Here is a 12,259-nt window from a genome sequence, read left to right as displayed (position 1 = left end):
GGAAAATGCCAGAGTACGTTTAGAACAAGGACTGTTCCAAATGGCCAACAAAAAAGTGGGTTTAGCTGGGAGTCATGCGAGTCACCGTGGTCACATCTTTGATTTGTCGAAGATGAGAAAAATTGTTGAGGTTAAGAATGAGTTCTGTCACAAGAGGGTGGGGATGGCGAAAGAATCTTGGATGAAGGCTGTGGACAGGCAGATATAGAGAGAGCAATATGCCGACCTGAATGTCGGTAAATAAAAGTGAATGAGATGTTTGTTGCTGTTCAGTGAAGATCCCCTCATTAAAATGCATTCCTTGCTGCAGTTAGAGTTCCAGTCTTGGATCATGGTCATGAACCTTTATGCAGATTGGAGATTGAGATATTGCAATGGTCACCGTGTACTGTCCATAGTTGAATACTGTAATTAACTTACATTTTCTATTCTAGTACACAACATTCTCTTGGCAGGAAGCACCAAGTCGAGTAACCATTTGTCATCATGTCAATTGCAAATTTCCCATGTGGTAGAATACCATTAAATATACCATTTTTAAGATACTTGATATCAATGGAGAGGATTCCACTTTCTCAACTTGACAGCTTGCTGTACTAGTTAGTGCCTGATGGCAGTTGATGCTTTTAATCCTTTGAGGGTCTGGTGAGCCATCTGCATCTGAGCCAAGTAAAAAGCCAATAAAAGGTTTTCAGCTGATGGAAGCCACTTGTCTGGTAAAATGCAATTCTTTTATCTATCCTGCCACTTGTCTGGTAAAAGAATTGGTGTGATAGATTGCTAGCCCTTATGACCACTTGTATTTCTGCCAGCCTGACCTTGCATAAAGAAGTCTGAGCTGCTAACAATGGCTGGTGTCTCTTTCTTCCGATATTGAGATTTAAACAGTATAGTAATATTATAGTATCATTTAGATCAGAGGTGTTAAACTCCAATTCACAGAGGGCCAAAATTAAAAACTTGGACTAAGTCGTGGGCCAAACTAAATATTTATTGAAAATTTTCAACATCTGCATGTTTTCTCTTCTTTCAACATGTGTAATGTTAAACTTTTTCTTATTAAAATAAATGTTTAATAATAGTTTTGGTTAAACTCTTTCCAGAAGAAGCATTAACAAATGAGAAATAAAATATTCAATAAGCCTTTAAGCTCCTTTTAAATGTATTTTTTTTCACAAGCCAACAAGTCAAAAAAATAACAACTTGCTTCAATTAAAATCCAATCTTTCAACGATGAACAGTCCAAAGTGAAACAAAGAAAATATGAATCCAAGCTTAGCTTGCTACACTGTGATTTACTCTGATGCACCTGGGTCTAAACCAGATACTTGACATCTTTTCTTAGATGCAAGTTCATCAAACTCTGGGGTCAGAGTTTCCCTCCCACCTGTCTTGAAAGGTCCTGTTCTCTGTCTTTCGTTTGGCCATTTTTCGTAAGGGGTTTATTACATGTGAGTTGGGCGACAGGTCGCAGATGCCAATGAAAGTAAAGAGAGGAGGTGGGGGTGATTAGCGGGCTGACGGGCCGGTGCCAACGCATTTGCAAAGCATTCTGGGATTTGTAGTATTAGCTGTGCATCTGCTATACTGGCGCGGCGGCCAGCGGGCCAGCTCTAATACATATTTGATATGATCTTGCGGGCCAAATATAATTATATCACGGGCCAAATTTGGCCCGCGGGCCTGAGTTTGACATGTGTGGACTAGAGTAATAGTATCATATGGAGTTGGCTATCAGTTTAGTAAACAATAGGCTTCAGCTTTGTGCAAAGTCCTGTTTAAGTCTTACATAGAATGTAGAACATTACAGTGCAGAACAGGCCCTTCGGCCCACAATGTTGTGCCAACCATTAGAAACCTACTCAACAAACTAAACCTTCCCTACCTTACATTCATGTGCCTGTTTTTCAGATCTCCCTATTGTACCAGCGCCCATCACCACCCCTGGCACTGAATTCCAAGTGCCCCAACTTACCCCTGACATCTGCCCTACACTTTTCTTTCCTTACCTCGAACAAATATTCTCTGGTGTTTGGTACGCTCGCTGCAGGAAAAAGATGTTTACTGTCCACTCTGTCTATAGGCCCTTTCAGGTGGACCCTCTGTCTTGAAGGTGGCGGCAGGAGCAGATCTTAACTTGAGGACTCACCTTTCAGGTGGCAGCCCTAAAAGGTTACTTGCAGCGTTGCCTGGTCCACCAGAAAGGGCCTATTCATATCCAGAGGCACCTTGGAGCGCCTCCGGATCTGATGAGGAGGGGGCGACTGGTGCCGCAGCACCACCCATATAGTAATGGCCGTCTTCCCTACCCATAATCCCCCAAGCAAGTGGAACTGCTCTGTGTTTCCCTCAACAGTTCCAGCTGTGAGTGGGTTTATGGGTAGGGAAGACAGCCATTGTTATGCAACAACCTATGCAGAAAGTGGCCCTGATGCAGGAGCGGCCAGCCGCGCTGTGACAGCCTGCACCCGCCGCCCTCCCAGTGTCCCCCATTGGCTGCCCCTGCCCCACCGGCTGCTCCTGCCCTGACGGCCACCCCTGCCCCGACATCCCCTGCCGGCCTCCCCTCCCCAGTGGGACGGGGGCTGAAAGGCTACGGGGTGGGGGCTGGGGCTGTCAGGCAGGGGGGAAGGGATCTGTCAGGCAGCAGGGAGTCAAGTTGCTGGCTGATGTAGTATTCAGCCCGCCCCCAGGCAGCCGCTGTAAGCGGCTGCACATTCATGTGCACTGGCGGAGCGCAGCGCCTCGGAGGCGCTTCTGCTGCATCCAGGTGATTATGTATTTAGCTGCAGTGGGGAGGGGGGAGATTATGCGGCTTTACACTGGGGTGTTCAGGGCCTATATACCTCTCATAATCCTGTAGACCTCTAAGTCACCTCTCATTCTTCAAGAAGAGCCCTAGCCCTGTTAACCTTGCCTCATAAGATACGTTCTCCAATCCAGGCATTATCCTTGTAAATCTCCTCTGCACCCTCTCATTGCTTCCACATTCTTCCTGTAATGATTGTAAAATTGACTTTCGGGCTGGCTTAGCAAAAGATAATAGATCAATTGTTCTCACAGCCGAACCATCCCTCTCTTTATCAAAGACCTCTGTAACCGAACCTGTATTAGTTCTTATTCTCTGATGATCTGACACAAGAAATTTTTATTAAACTCCTCCCTTGGTTCGAGGCTTTATATGTGCCCTGTGAACATGCACACAAACGCCAGTTAGAAACTAGCCTCAGAATTGCATCTCGTGTTAGCATCTGCATTTTAAATTGGCATCTGGATGTTAGTATTGAGGATATTTTGTGTCAGGACATCCCTGCAAATATGCAGAGTTGTAAAATGTAGAGCTTAGGTGCCAACATGACTTGTAATGTAGCTGCTAACAGGTTCTGCAGCCATGAAATGTCTCCACTTTTAAACGACTCGACTTTAAACGGAGTTGACTAGTTTTCCACTCATGAAATTGGGGCTTCTGCTGAAATGGTGTCCCAGTGATCGGTGCCTTTGGTGCTGGCTACAAACTGCAACACATTAGTGAGCAGGCAGCTCATAGTTACAGTGCAGTCTGGATTTAAAGCAATGGGCATGGATTAATCTTCCATCATACACTGTGATCTTCTTAGTAACTTATAGGATTTTTTTCAATTTGTTTTATGTGCATTCATAAAAATGTCTTGGGAAGTACATGATTAATTTCTGCTGTAAAGTGTTTATTAATAATATTGATCTTTGCCGTGATTTGATGCTTCATATGTGCATCCTGCAGGCCAGGACCTGCTTCTGGAAGCAATTTCAGCTGTTCACAAGACTAGTGCTAAAAATTAAAGGGTTAGATTCTGTGCAGGTAAAAATGAAAAGGTGAATCTGACCAAGGCCAATCTGAACCAGACCAGATCTGACCTAACATGTCAGACTTTTGCCTCAAAGTGCAAGAAAAGGCTGGTTACACTGCCTTATCTGTGGCTAATGATAGAACAGTAGGACCTGGAGAAAATCATCCTGACACAGATAACATCTGAGTCAGGTCGGACTTTGCATCTTGTTCTCTCAGAAGTTATGTCCAACCTGACCTGAAACCGTCAGGCTCAGTTTGGGAAATTAGCATTGCTTCTCGGATGTTGTTTACATAGATCCTTCATTTGCAAAATACAGTGTTACCTCTTAGAAGGTCAGGGTGAAAGACGCTCTGTATGATCTTACTGTTCACAAGCCATTTGGGGATTGTTTAATGCTGCTAACACCATGATTTCAGCTTTCTACTGGAGCTCTATTGAGAGCATCCTGGCTGGCTGGATCACTGTGTGGTACGATTGTTGCAGAGAATTGGATAGGAGGCCAATCCACAGGACCATAAGAGTGGCAGAGAGGATTACCGGGGTCTCCCTTTCCCCATTGAAGTGATCTACCGGGATTGTTGGCTGAAGATGATGTGAAAAATCATTGAAGACCCCTACCACTCTGCCTGCAGCATCTCTCAGCTATTCCCATTGGGAAAGAAATACTGGAGTATCAGAGCCAACACTATGAGGCTGAGGAGCAGCTTCTTCCCACAGGTGGTGAGACTGCTAAACAACTAAAGGAACTGCTCACACTAACCATCTGAGACTCTCATCTTTTCTAGACAATACTTATTTACTTACTTTTATGTATATTTATCTTGCATAGGTATTGTTTGTCTGTATGTGTGTCATGTCTGGTTGGGTGCCTGCACGTTTTGCACTGAAGACTGGAGAACACTGTTTCATCAGGTTGTACTTGTGCAATCAGATGACAATAAACTTGACTTGAATTTAAGAAGCAATGGTATAATGAGGGTTGTTGAGATTTCAGTGTTTATGAGTTGCTGGAGCATTAAGAAGTGTGAGAAAAATGGCAATATTTGTATTTGATGGAGATTCTTTCCTTATCTCAGTTCTTTAACCATATAACCATATAACCGTTTACAGCACGGAAACAGGCCAATCAGCCCTTCAAGTCCGTTCCGGTTCACTTGAACAACTCCACTAGCTCCTCCGCAAACTCCTGAAGAAGTAGAGGCTTTCTTCATGATGCCATTGGTGTGTTGGTTCCAGGAAAGATCTTCCAAGATAGTGACTCCCAAAAACCTACATTTTGAAGATGTTCAAGTCACAATTCTTTAAAGGAATTGAAAAGTTGAGAACTAATGAAAGAGTACCAGCCACCAGCCATCCAGCCACTACCCCGTTCAATAGCACAAGAAAATAGGAGCAGGAGTAGGTCAGTTGGAGTTATATGTCTCTTTATCATTTCCAAGAGTAGAATCAGGCGTGATGTCTGTCCATAGCTTCTGCACTGTCAGGTTGAGGCCACTCTTAAATTGGAGGAGCAACACCTCATATTCTGTTTCACCAGCCTCCAACCAGATGGAATGAATATTGACTCCTCCAATTTCTGTTAACCCCCACCCCTGGCCCTCGCTTTCTCCATCCGTCTGACTCCTTCCAGCTCGACAGCCCCTTCTCTGTCTTCTCCTATCAGAGAACTTTCTTTCTCAGACCTCCATCTGCCACCACCTCTGGTCCTTTCTCACGAGCTAAACTATGCTCCTCCACCCCCCCACCCCCGTGCCACCTTCTTATGTCTGCCTAATTTTTAGCACACCTGAAGAAGGGCTTAGGCCCGAAACGTCAACTGCCTTTTGCTTTTCATGGATTCTGGTGAAATTCTCCAGCACTTTTGTGTACGGTGGTGAATATTCAAGGTTGTATTTAGTGCAAGAGAAAAAAGATGATGTTGCAGTAGTGAGGTCCTGGAGTGGTTTCTGGTTTGGGTTGGGATAGTACAGACCAGTTCAAGAGCCTGAATACTATTGGATTAAAAAATCTGTTCTTGAAACTGGAGGTGCTAGACTTCAGGCTTCTGCATCCACTGGCTGAAGGTACAGAAGAAAAGAGATTGTGACCAGGGCCATGGAGGTACTAAAACCATGTTGGCTGCGCCATGAGCCAAGGCCTCACTTGGATGTTTTCAGTGGACCGAAGGTCTGTACTCATGATAGACTTGGCTTGGTTTGCCACTTTCTCTCGCCTTCTGCATTCCTGGGTTTCCAGGAATGGGTTTCCAAACCAAGCTATGAGGAGTGATGCTCTGATTGTAGTCAAAACACAGAGATGCCAGACACACTCAGCTGGTCTCGCAGCATTCACAGGAGGTAAAGATATATTACCAATGTTTTGGGCCTGAGCCCTTCCTCAAGGTATAAGCAAAAAAAAAAGTCAGGCATCTGTGTTAAAGGCTGGGGGAATAAAAGGAAAGAATGGGAGAGGGAGGAGTACAGTCCAACAGGCAAAAGGTGCTAGTTGGATATGGTAAGATGACATGAGAGAGAAAAGGTGAGAATTGACTTTGGATCTGAGAAAGGAGACATGGGGAAAGAAGAGAAACAGAGGTAGAGGAAAGGAGACATGGGGAAAGAGAGAAACAGAGTTAGAGGAAAGAAGACATGGGGAAAGATGGGGTGGGGGAGTTCTAATGGAAACTGGAGAGGTCGTTAATGCCATCCAACCAGATGGCATTAACATTGACTTTTCTGGTTCCTTTAGAACACCACTCCCATTCTCTGCGCCTTCTCCCCCTGCCCTTTAACTCCGATGCCTGTGGTTTTTTTTTTGCTTTTACCGAATCATTGGTAATACTGTATATCTTTACCTACTATAGATGCTGTGAGACCAGCTGAGTTCCTCCAGCATCCTTGTTTTGAAACCAAGCTGTGATGCAACTAGTCAGGAAAACTTCTTGCAGTACAGCCCTGGAGGTTTGATAGAGTATTTGATGACATGCCAAATGTCCTCAGATTTAGAAAGTAGAGGCACTGGTGTACCCACTTCTTGGTTGCCTCAATCTGCTGGTTCCAGGCGAGGTCTGAATGTGGTGGTTCTAGGACCTGAAGGTACTAACTCTCTTCACTGCCATCCCATCAGCGAAGACAGCAAAGTCCACAATAGGCAACTTGTTTGTTTTGGAATCAAAAATGACAGTGTTTAAATTTGAAGTTGGCACCAAATTAATTGGGAGGGGTAGGGATAAGATTAGTTAACAGTACAGTAAAGCAGATATAGGGCAGCACACACAAGAATATGGTAGTAGATTTTAGGAATAGGAAATGGGAGGTCACTTAGTATTGAGATTATTATTGGAAGATGCCAGCCCAGATGTGCTGTGTGAACAAAGGAAACTTAGCTCACATACATCAAGCCCTAGAATTTGCACCGCAGAACAACAAAAGAAAAGAAAGCAAATCAAGCACTAGGTAAGAATTTGCTGCAGGTATGAATTGAAAAGGAGCTTTGGTTATGCATTTGTAATCTGGCTTACAGTTCTGGTGCTATATTGTATATAAAAAAGAATAAAGAAACTATGAATAGAGTGCAGAGAAGGACGACAAGAAATGCAGAGTGTAGGAGAAGGTGAAATTGGTCTTTTTTTCTTGAGAAAATACTGAGGTGTGCTCTAATAGAGATCTTTTAGATGATAAAGGGTTTTGACGGAGTGGGTATAATGTTTTCAGGGATGGGGAAGGGCATAACCAGAAATCATCAATATACACCAGTCACTGAGATATCCAGTGAGAGATTCAGAAGGAATGCCCTTCACTAAAGATTGGCAGTAATGTTGTGGAATGATTGATGCAGATAGTAGTGTTGCATTTAGGGTTGGTTGGAAAAGCAAATGAAGGAGAAGGGAATAGAGTCTTGTGTGGATAGATTTAGGCTAAGAGGTGAGTGGAGGCTCGTGGAGCATGGAGTGGTTGGGCTGAATGCCCTGTTTCTCTGTTGTAGATGCAATGGAACCCTTTGTATTGGCAGATAAATAAATAAATAGAAAAATATATTGAATGGATTTTCTGCTTCCTTCTTGCCTTCTGTGATTTGTACTGTGGAAAGAAAGAGTTCAGGTTAATGTTTAAAAATAACATGAAAATCAGAGAGTAATATTTGTCAGAGATTTGCTGGCAGCACGATTGGCGTAGCAGTTAGCACAATACCTTTACAGAGCCAGTGATCAAGACCAGACCTGGGTTTGAATCCCGCCTTCTCTGTAAGGAGTTTGTACGTTCTTCCCGTGTCTGCATGGGTTTTCTCCGGGAGCTCCAGTTTCCTCCCACCTTTCAAAAACCTACCAGGGTTTAGGTGAATGGGATGTAGATTGGGCGGAACAGACTTGTCGGGCCGATTGGCTTGTTAAGGTTATGTTTAAAAATAATTAAACATGAGAACAAATTTGATCTCTTTTTAGTAAACTAACTTGGTTGTGACCTGAAGCAGCCTTTGATTGGAGTTCTCATTCTTTTGGGGAATATAAGGCTGCTTTTTGTTTCAGTGCACAACCTTCTTGGGTCTGTTCCTAACTGGGAATAAAAGATTGACATTTGCTGCATTATAAACGATACTATTGCCACAGAAGAAGCAAAGCATGATCCAAATCCCAGTTTTTGTTCTTGTGAAAAACTGCAGACATGTAAACAATTCGCATTGGAGACAAGGAAAGGCCACACAGTGTGGAATGTGCCTGATGTGATCATAGATATACTTTGCATGCATGTTGCCTTTAAATGTTTTCATGTTACTGAGGAAGCAGTAATTTATTCATTTACCTCTATTACCCAATCTTATAGATTGCCAAGAGAGAAATGGATAATTGTCAAAAGATAAACGTGCACATTTTGACAGCAAGTACAAACAATCCAGCACGCAGGAAATTAGGCAGGGTTAAATTAACCCGATGATGCCTTGAGGCAGTGTTATCTAATTGTTTTCGTGGGAAGCATTCATTTATATGGAGTGAATGAAGCGATCATTCATTTAGCAATTGGTAACAGCTGTGGTTCTATGGACAATTCACCATATCACACATTTACTGATGTGACTAAGATCAAAGCAAGGAGTCAAAAGGTTAAACTTTCATCTTTCCGGAATGGCTATGTGTGTGTGTGCTTTCACTTCATGGATCTGCTTCCAATTTCCCCTTTTGAACCTTGTAACTCTCATGCTTTTTGAAAAGTTAGGGCGAATTGTATAATTGAACACCATTACTGATGTTCCTCATAGATATTCACGGGAGAGAGAAAAAAAACTTGCTCTGACATAGTGTCCTTCCTATTCAAGGAATCCCAGGCCAAGAGTAGGCAACTATAGCATAGTCTCAGCGATAGCATTAGGATATTTGACTGCATAGCCTGTCTCTGGTGTTATTGGCTGAGGAATAAATGTTGGACTGATTATTAAGAGAACTACAATGGGTGCAGTTGATGACTCACTTGAATGTCTACTTGACCAAAATGCTGAGTCTCAATGCCCAAATGTCTATATTGTACTGAACTGCAGGAATGGGACTTGAGTACAAAGAAAAAAAAACAGTGCTGGAGAAATTCAGCAGGTCAAACAGTGTACTTTATGTAGCAAAACTAAAGATATATAATCAATGTTTCGGGCTTGAGCCCTTCATCAAGGTATGAGCAAAATGTAGGCAGTCACCCAAACAAAACAGTAGGGGTGGGGGGGAGGGATAAGGGGAAGAGCACAGCCCCATAGGCATGAAGTAATAGATGGATAAGGGAGGGAGGGCATGCCAGCGGACAGGGGGATAGTTCTGTGAATGGAGAGGGAAGGGGTGGAGCACTGGAAGAAAGAAGGCAGAGGCTGGAAGAAAGAAGGCAGAGGGATAGGGAAGAGGAGGAGAACAGGGAGTAAGCTAGCAGAATCTGGAGTAGCCGATGTTAATGCCTTCCAGATGGAGAGCGCCCAGATGGAATATTAGGTGTTGCACCTCCAATTCACGGGTGGTGTGGTTTGACATTACCATGGACAGACATGTCAGTGCAGGAATGGATGCAGAATTGAAAGCGTTAGCCGCTGGGAGATCCCTTTCATCGATGCGGACAGAGCGAAGGTGCTCAGTGAGGTGATCTAATCTGTGCCCATCTCCTCCAGTTTTATGGATACAAAAGTGTTCTGACATAATGGCATCACTGATGCAGTTGATCAAAGTTACCACGAGGCAGATAGATCCAACGTTCAGGTCACATGCTGACATCTAACATTCCTCAGGTGGAAGGTTACCTTTGCTTTCTTTTTATTTTACATCTTTTCACTTTTCAGAATTCTACTTTCTCCCTCTTGCTGTTAAACTTTTACTGTGATAAAAAGTTTCTTCCTTGTTTTGCAGTTGTTTTCATGCACATTTTTAACTTTAAATTTTATTTTTGTTTCAGCTTTTTGCTCTTTTTTTGTGTTGCTCTTTCACACAGTTTAGTTCCTCTCTGATGTAACCTGATTAGTCGGGTGGGTGGGGTGGAGGGGGGGGGGAAGAATCCTTGAAATTTTTTTTACACGTAGTGCCTTTACTGCCCGTCTGGTTCATGTGTTCTGAATTGGTTGAGGATCATAGTTGAGTGATTAAACTGCTTGCCATAACGAGGCTGTAATTAGTGATTTTATTTACTGGGAGAAATTATAAATAGATTTCTTTTTCTTGTTCTTTTTGCATTTTTGTCAGTGATAATAAGTGCTGCTAAAATATGAAGAATTAATCAGTGGTACTTGAAATTGTTGAGTGCTTAATTACATGTATTTTAAGTAATATGCTTAATTATTAGTAAAGCTTGTACCTACATACGTCAAAGCCTGTACCAAATGCTATACAAGAATGAGTGTTTTCAGTGAAATAAAAAAAAAATCAATGACGCATTGAATCTGGCAGCAGCACAAATAACTCAGGAGTTGAGGAATAGTGGAAGACTTTCAAAGAGATTTTTCACTGTGCTCAACCAAAATATATTCCAGTTAAAAGGAAAGATGGCGAGATGGGAAGAGCCAGCCTTCGAAATAATAATAGGAACTAAATAAAGGGATTAAACCAATAGCTCATGAGTACAAAGTTGCCAAGAGTCGTGGGAAACTGGAAGTTCGTGGGTTTAAAAAAAAAGTTTTCTCCAAGAACTACGAAACAAGCAATAAAGAAAGGGAAGATAGATTATGAAAGTAAACCAGTGCAAAATATAAAACAGAACAGATGGTAGAACTTTTATAATTATGTAAAGCAGAAAAGGGTGGCTCCCTTGGAAGATAAATAAAATGGAAATTAATATTGAATAATGTGGAATTGGCTGAGGCTTTGAATGGTGGAGGACACGTCAAAGAGCGATGTACAACCTAAAGAGGAAGTGGAAACGACAGATAATCTCCTGATGAAATGCATCACAGAATGCTTAAAAAATGGTTGAAGTTACAGTAGAGGCATTTGTGATAATTTATCAAAACTCTCTAGTCAGATCCCGGCAGATTGGAAGACAGCAAATGTTATGCCATGTTTTAAAAAAAATATGTAGGTGTGTAACGCGATCGATTGCACCCAGAGTTAAGTGAGGAGTATAAACACACTTTTAATAGCTTACAATCAATGGGCAGTAGGCACAATAGTCCTCAGGTGAATCTGAGGTAAGGCGGGAAAACCAGGGTTTATATTGGGGTAGGTGTGAGGGTGAAGCCAAGGGGGCAGCCAGCCATCTGGACAATACATAGACAGTAAATTTCAGTTCACTGCATTCACCCCTTCCTTGAGAATTGAGCCTGTGGGTGAAAAACAGAGACCATTAATTCAAAAAACTAATAGATTACAAATATTTACAAGTCTGCCCGGGGGTCTGATAATTCTGGTCGAACACTGCAGTACTGGGGGACTTTGGGCTTCCTGAACTTTCTGGACCCTCTGTGGTACAGGGTCAGTAGGTCACGAGGGCTCCAGCTCTGGTTGTGGAGTGGATTGGACCACTTCCCGAGCAGTGTCCATCAGATCCTCAGTTCTGGCAGGAGCCAGGTCTCTAATTGAGACGGGGTCCTCTCTGCTGTCAAGGTATGCCATGTAGGCATACATTGGGTTGGCGTACAGCAGGCACACCCTCTCAATTAGGGGATCTGTCTTGCTCCTTCTCACATGCTTTCTCAGCAGGACTGGCCCTGGTGCCAGTAGCCAAGCTGGGAGAGTAGTCCTAGATGTGGATTTCCTCTGGAATGTAAACATAAGCTCGTGAGGAGTTGTGCTGGTCGCTGTGCAGAGGAGCGACCTTATGGAGTGGAGTGCCGTGGGTAGGATATCTTGCCAGCGTGAGTCTGGAAGGCCTTTGGACCAGAAAGCCAATTTTATGGCCTTCCATACAGTTGCGTTCTCTTTTTCAACTTTTCCGTTCCCCTGGGCATTGTAGCCTTAGTTGTCCTGCTTGAGGGAATGCCTCTTACGAGCAGGTACT

At 43.1% G+C, this 12,259-nt stretch overlaps 1 protein-coding gene across 9 annotated transcripts in view; it reads left to right on the top strand.

Annotated features, from left to right (window-relative positions):
- Positions 1-12,259, top strand: part of LOC138763907 (BTB/POZ domain-containing protein 19-like) — a 143,947-nt gene that overhangs the window by 17,790 nt on the left and 113,898 nt on the right. The gene's annotated exons all lie outside the window — the stretch shown is intronic.

Source organism: Narcine bancroftii, chromosome 5, assembly GCF_036971445.1.
Source record: "Narcine bancroftii isolate sNarBan1 chromosome 5, sNarBan1.hap1, whole genome shotgun sequence".
Classification (NCBI taxonomy): domain Eukaryota; kingdom Metazoa; phylum Chordata; class Chondrichthyes; order Torpediniformes; family Narcinidae; genus Narcine; species Narcine bancroftii.
The sequence above is the reverse complement of the archived record's forward strand: the minus strand, read 5'-3'. Positions and strand labels throughout refer to the sequence as shown.